Consider the following 7051-nt stretch of genomic DNA (forward strand, 5'->3'; position numbering starts at 1 on the left):
AGAGACAGAAATAGAGATAGAGACAAAAACAGAAAGTCAAGAGATATGGAGAGAATAAAAAATGTAGAGTTGGTAGGAACTTTTGAAGTCATCTAGTAACTCATTTTTATAGGTTTTATGTCTTGAGATTGACATCTTTGTTCTGTATAATCATCATCATTAGATTTAAGCCTTAACTTCTGTACAGCCTACCTCATAGATTTATTGTATCAAATAAGATAATAAATTTGAAAGTCCTATATGTCATAAAGTGATATAAAAATTAAAATTAAATGATGATAACTATTATCATATTAGTGATGTTACTAATGATCTTTTAGAATCTCCAATGCAACTGAAAACTTCATCTCACAGCACATGAATATTTCCCTATAAGGCAAGGTTGATGACCAGTGGGGAAAATGAGCAATTCAGGACAATGAAAGATATACTATGACATCAAAACTATCACTGGATAGGTCAATGACTTTGCCCTATAAATAGCCAGTGACCAACCACCCTGATTCACTGACTCACTAACATCAGGGTTAGTACCCCTGTAGGTTTGGCTCCCTTTTTCCCCAAGAAAACGCAACTATTGTCAACAGAATAAGCCAAACAACCAAGCACATGGGCACATGGCATGATGCCCAAGAGGATACATTAGAGAAAAAGCAAAGAAAGTGCACTTGATTGTAAAACATTCAGAAGAGTCATTGAAAATCAACTTAAAGAGGAGAGGTAAGTTTGTAAGGTCAAGGGAAAGGATGGTTCTAAGGAAGAACCATCCCCCCTTGTTCTTGGAGATAGAGGTTCAAACATGATTTGTATCAAGATTGGTCAATAAAGTTAGGTTAGATTAGATGGGGTTAAATTTATATTTAAACATATAAAGTTTTATAATAAGGTATTTTCCTTGCCCTCATCCTTATTGAAAATGATTCTAGTGTTCAATCTGTTGAATTAAGAAATTGATATGAAAAGTTCAGTCCCTGTAAGGACCATCTCCTGAAGATCTTGGCTATGGGTTATACAAGTTCTAGAGAGTTCAAATCTCTACTGGAAATAAGAGTTTAACATGAATAAGGCATGACCTCACCCACCCTTCCCCCTTTCCTTGGAAGGACTCTTCCATCTAAGAAGGTAAATTTAGTGGCATGATTGTCTTATGATCAATGTTTCTCTTTCCAGGCTATGGCCGTGTCTATATCACCACCTATTCTCGCAATAGATAAAAGTTTCCAACTAGCCTACCTGTTCTTGGGCCCAGGAACTTTTGAATGTCTCTTTCAGTTACCACCACAAACACAATGAAAAAAGAGCTCAACTCCCCAATCCCCACTGTGTTGAAAGATCATCCATTTCAAAGATCAAAGACCATCAAGACACTCAAGTTCCATCAGAAGCAAGAGAAAGGAAGCCAGCCAACAGAGAGGTGACAAAAGAACCGGAGCCTGCCTACATTAGAGTTCAGTCCTCTTAATGGAACAATAAATGCTCAAAATAACACATTTTCTGTCTCAGCCTCTTGTCTTTCCAATTCCTTCCAACTAAACTTTTTTGACAAAAGAGAGAAGGGGGCATTCCTTAACCTTTTTTTATATTCAGTCAGAGTAAGTGCTTCCACATAAAACTGTCCCATAACTAGAAACTCAACAAGTCTAAAAGAATATCCCACCCCTTTGATTTTTTTAATAAGTTTCGAAATCCTCAAAGGGATGCAAAAATGGTTTGTTTGAGTTCTCATTGAGAATATTAAGTTCATTTCCCCGATATGGGCTTCTCTTGAATCTTGACATTCATATTTCAACATCCATCTTGTACAATGGGGCCCCTCTGTGTTGATCTGAGTCATTCTTGGTCTCTCAAGAAAGCCACTTGGTTACTATAATGATTTTTACCATTTTGAAAGGTTAAATTCAATAAATTTTAACCTACTATGTGGAATTACCGAATAAGTACTGAGGAAGCAGAGGTAAAAGGTAGTCAGTCCTTGCCCTCAAGGATTATGACCACATGCTAACAAGTATGCATAAAGCAAACTATTTCAAAATTTTAAAACATATAGCATAATAAAATGACAAAAGATTCTCCTTATCCTCTCCCCCCAACCTCAAGAACAAATTGGGGAATAAATACCATACTTCTAATAAGAAGGAACATACGTATATAAAGAAGAGAAGTTGTGTGACCAGGGTGAATATCAGCAAGGAGATTCAACAGCCTATGTAAGTCTGCGGTAACTCACATCCTCAGAATCAATGCTTAAAAGTCTATGTTTCAAGTGATATCAATATCACCTGACTAATTACTATATACTCTAATAAAAAATAACAACTACAGATGGTAATAATCACTATAGATTGTAATTTTAAAAAATTAACTCAGAATATTCCCCCACCTCTTGTTTCCAGATGAGATCCCACTCCCCTTTGATTGTATCTCTGTTATATCCAAACACATCTGACCCTCTTAGGAGAGTCTAAGTTTTAGACTTAAAATTTAGAAGCATGCTGAAGGATGACACAACTACCTCCCTTAACAAGGGCAGGCTGTGACAGCTCTTTATTTAGTCCAATAGCAAGAGGCATGAGTCAACACACCTAACTACTAAGGAGCCAACTTAAAAAAAACAGCCAAAATGTCCTCAGGCTAGATTAATTAAGTTTTTTCTTTTGACTGTGTTTGGTGCTAATTCGAAGTCTGTGGTCCCAGATATTATCTGACTTGGGCTTCTAAAATTTCTTTAACTCCCATTAACCCTGATGGGTAATACTATGTTTCAAAAAACTCACAGGAGCATATTTTGTGTGCAGCTAGAGTTTATTAAAATCTATGGTATTTCCCCATGTATAAGACACTCCCATGTATAAGACACACCTTAATTTTGGGGCCCGAAATTTGAAAAAATGTATTACATAGTTATTGAACTTGCTTTATTCATCATAAAATTCATACAACTCATCATTGTCAAAACTACTCCATTAGCACATCCTCATTGTGTTTCATGGCAAATCACCATCTTAGGAGAGGCTCTACCTGCTCTCAAGCCTGTGCTCTGCTCTACGATTGACCACAAGCACTCCCTGGGCAAGTCTGGTGCATGTATGCATGTTCAGTCCATTCCATTTAGTGAACCTGAAGCACCCATTGTGTCATCCTTGGAAATCAGCCACTGCTTTTTCATCAATTCTTCTTGCCTCATGCTGAACCATCTTTGTGGACAAGGGATTCTAATGACCCTTTGTTCTTCAATCTGTCCCTTCAATTCCCTCTCTAACTCAGGCCATTTCACTGACTTCTTCTCATGGTCTCCTCCTTCTGTGGGTTTCTTCTTCCCATAGCCAGTCTTGGATTGCTTTCTCATTTGGAGGAGGACCAAGCTGACATTCAGCAGCACGATTTCCATTCACTTTTGCAAATCAGATCACTTTGAATTTGAATTCAGCACTGGACAAAAATCTTTTCTGAGCTATTTCTGGGAAGAATTGGCAAAACATAACAGTATACCAATAACAAATGAGAAACAATGAGCTCAAAGACAAGTGTGGAAAAAGCAGGAAATGCAAATAAAAAAAATCTACAACCTTTGTAGAAGACACTCCCAGTTTTTAACCCCCAAATTTTTTGAAAAAGCGTGGGTCTTATACATGGGGAAATATGGCATGTCTTTCCCTATTCCAAAAGATTCCACTCTAAAAAAAAAAAAGTAGAGTTGATTAAGAATCCCCCTTGAAAGATATTCTTGAGTATAAATACATACATACAGAACATAGAAGTGTAAATGCAAAACATATGTGTGTACTCATTTACATAGGCATGTAAGTACATGATATATTTGTCAGCAATCACAATAACAAAACAATATTTGGGTCTTATACTGAATTTGGCCAGCACAAAATCTCCCTGTCTATTGAGCCCCCCCACCTCGAGGCAATTAAACCATGTTTGGTCAAATAACTGACATAATGTGAGGATTGGAGGAGAGAAGGTGTGATGATGATGACAAGAGATCACAATGAGTAATAGAAGATCCTTTGACCCAGGAAAACATATCATCACCAGACACACATGCCTCAAAAGAAAGAAAGAACACAAACATACAAAAAGTACTTAAATAGCATTTTATAGTAAAGAACTAGAAACAAAATAGTTGCCATCAGCTGGGGAATTGAATGGCCAAATTATGATAAATGGTATGCAAGTATTACACATAATAAATAATAAAAAGATAGGTGCAGAGAAACTTAGGAAAATTTGTATAAATAGACAGACTGGATAGGGAGAACAATTTTTTAAATACAATTATAATAATGTAATTGAAAATATTTCTAACAACTTAAATTCTTGATTAATGCAGTTACTTCATTGATAAGTTATTGCACAGTCAATTTCATCAAGTCTGACTCTTCATGAATGAATTTGTGATTTTCTTGTCAAAGATAAGGGGAGTGACATTTCCTTCTCCAGATCATTTTACGGATCAGGATACTGAGGGAAAAGAAGAGTTAAGTGACTTGATCAAAGTCACAGAACCACTCAGGAAGATGAGTCTTGCTGACCCCAGACCTGGCACTCTATGCATTATGGTGCACCTGGCTGTGCTACAGTAGACTTCATGAACCCTATTAGATGAGAGAAGTGAATGAAAACATCTAGAATGAAATTGCATTTTTAGACACAGCAAAGGCAGATGATGATAATGATGATGATGACAATAATGATTTTGCTTGACTATATATTTTCTAATAGGGAGATACTTTTGATTAGGAAAATGGAATTGTTGGGGGGGATAACAGTGCATCAGGATGATTATAGAAAAGAAAAATAAAAATGAAAAACTGCAATAATAAAATAACACATAGCATAGAGCACATCAACAAGCCTATACTTAGGTACCCAGGCATGTACTAAGCACTAGAAATACAAAAGGCAAAAAAAAAATGTCCCTCCCTTTAAGGAATTCATATTTGAATTGAGGGAAAAAGCATGTAAATATGCATACAAATAGATGTAGATAGATATTGTGTTGTATATTTATATATATATATATATATATACATATATATAGGCATGTTGTTTACATATACTCATATGTGTGTTTCATATAGATGTATTGTGTCTGTATATTATGTGCATTGCACATATGTATGGATCTATATACACATATGTATTTATACTGGATAAATTTCTACATCTCAGAAAAAAGAAACAAAAGGTAAGATGTTAGCTGGGACTTAAAAAAATCAGGAAAGACAAATGATAGAGGCAAGGAGAGAGGGATAGAGGGAAAGATTTTCACACATGGAGGGAAAGAGCAACAACTGCCAAAAATACAGGCAATATTGAGATGTGGAGTGTCATCTTGTTAGGAATAACAAAAAACAAAATCAAAATAAAGCCCAAAGTCACTAGCTTGTGAGACAGGAAGGAAGGAAGGAAGGAAGGAAGGAAGGAAGGAAGGAAGGAAGGAAGGAAGGAAGGAAGGGAGGGAGGGAGGGAAGGAGGGAAGGGAGGAAGGAAAGAAGGTTGGGAGGAGGGAAGGAATGGAGGGAGAAAAGAAGGGAGTGAGGAAGGGAGGGAGGGAGGGAGGAGGGAGGGGAGGAAAGGAGGGGAAGGGAGGGAAGGGAGAGAAGAGAAGGGAAGGGAGGGCAGGAGGGAGGGGGAGGGAAGGCTCAAGTATAGGTATAGGTATATAGACTGGAAAGATAGGAAAGGATTGAGATTATGAAACAACTTGAAAAGTCAAAAAGAAGACTTATGCATTTGATCCTGGAAACAACATAAGCCCCTGGAGTTTTTTGAGTGATGTGTGGGGGGATGGAAAGGGTTGCACGTGACATAATCCATCTTGGAAAATCATTTTGGCAAATTAGTAGAAGATGAACTGGATTTGAGGAGGGACTTTGATGAAGAGGAGAAAAGAATAAGCATTATATGGCATCTGTGGCTCAGGTGTGTTAGACCATGTGCTTTATAGATGTTATCACATTTGCGCTTTACAATAACCCTGAGAGGGCGGTGCTATTACTCCTATTTTACAGTTGTGATAAAGGAGACAAATAGAAGCTAAGTGAAATAGATGTCTAGTGCTGCAAAGCTAGCAAGAGTCTGATACAGATTTGAACTCAGGTCCTCCTACCTCCAACCTAGAAGTCACTGTGCCATCTAGTGGCCTGACCAATGGGGGCAGGTCTAAGACAATGAGGACCTACACCAAGGTGATGACAGTTTCAGAGAAAAGGTTGTCATGTTAGATAGAATACTGACAAGTTGGAAATAACTTAATGTATAATACAGAGAGAGAGAGAGAGAGAGAGGGGCAGTGAGTTAGATATGACTAACAAAGAAGGTAGTGAATAGACAGCAGGGTACTGTACTACATTATATTCAATACAGATTTTTTGAAAAAAGAAACTGCATAACAAAAACTATATCATAAGATATTGTATTTTATTATGTCATATTAGAATATATTAATATATAAATAATCACATATGCATTTTTCTGGGTTTGCATATGGAAACATGTTTTCTTCAAAGTTTGTGATCAAAATTAATTTTTTTAAAAACATTGACATTTGGATGGCTTTAACTTAACTCAGAATCATAGAATTTTGGAGTCAAAAGTAAATTTCAGAAACCATTACCTAAGACAACCAGTACATGAAAGGGAATCCCCTCATCTCACAAATGGTCATCTAATTCCTTTCTAAAGATCTCCAAGTTTAGAAAACCCATTTTTAAGGTAACCCATTACAATTTTAGACATTTTATTTTCTAGAATGATTTTGTTTTCAAACATTGACTCTACAATTTGAGTTACCTTCATTATTTTGCAAGACAGTTTTGAAAGGAATCCACTAAAAGGAATATTTTCTTAAGAATTTATCAAATAGCATTTATTTCCTATTAATCATAAATAGTTCATATTTTCCCAACTTTTCTGCTTTTGCCCCACTTCTCAGGAAAGGCAACGTGCATAGCAGGAATTGTCTAAAATGTCTCTTTCACTGCTTTTCTTATGGGAGAACCTGGAATGGTCTTAGAAGACATGATTATTTTTAGCCATT

The 7051-nt window shown here is 36.4% G+C and overlaps 1 long non-coding RNA gene across 1 annotated transcript; it reads left to right on the forward strand.

The window, feature by feature from the left end:
* The first annotated feature begins 416 nt into the window (after positions 1–416).
* LOC141491694 (uncharacterized) lies at positions 417–1490 on the forward strand. The gene is made up of 2 exons (XR_012469707.1): positions 417–720; positions 1171–1490. It is a non-coding gene; the product is annotated as an uncharacterized LOC141491694 (long non-coding RNA).
* The last annotated feature ends 5561 nt before the right edge of the window (positions 1491–7051 follow it).

Source organism: Macrotis lagotis, chromosome 6 (genome assembly GCF_037893015.1).
Source record: "Macrotis lagotis isolate mMagLag1 chromosome 6, bilby.v1.9.chrom.fasta, whole genome shotgun sequence".
Classification (NCBI taxonomy): domain Eukaryota; kingdom Metazoa; phylum Chordata; class Mammalia; order Peramelemorphia; family Peramelidae; genus Macrotis; species Macrotis lagotis.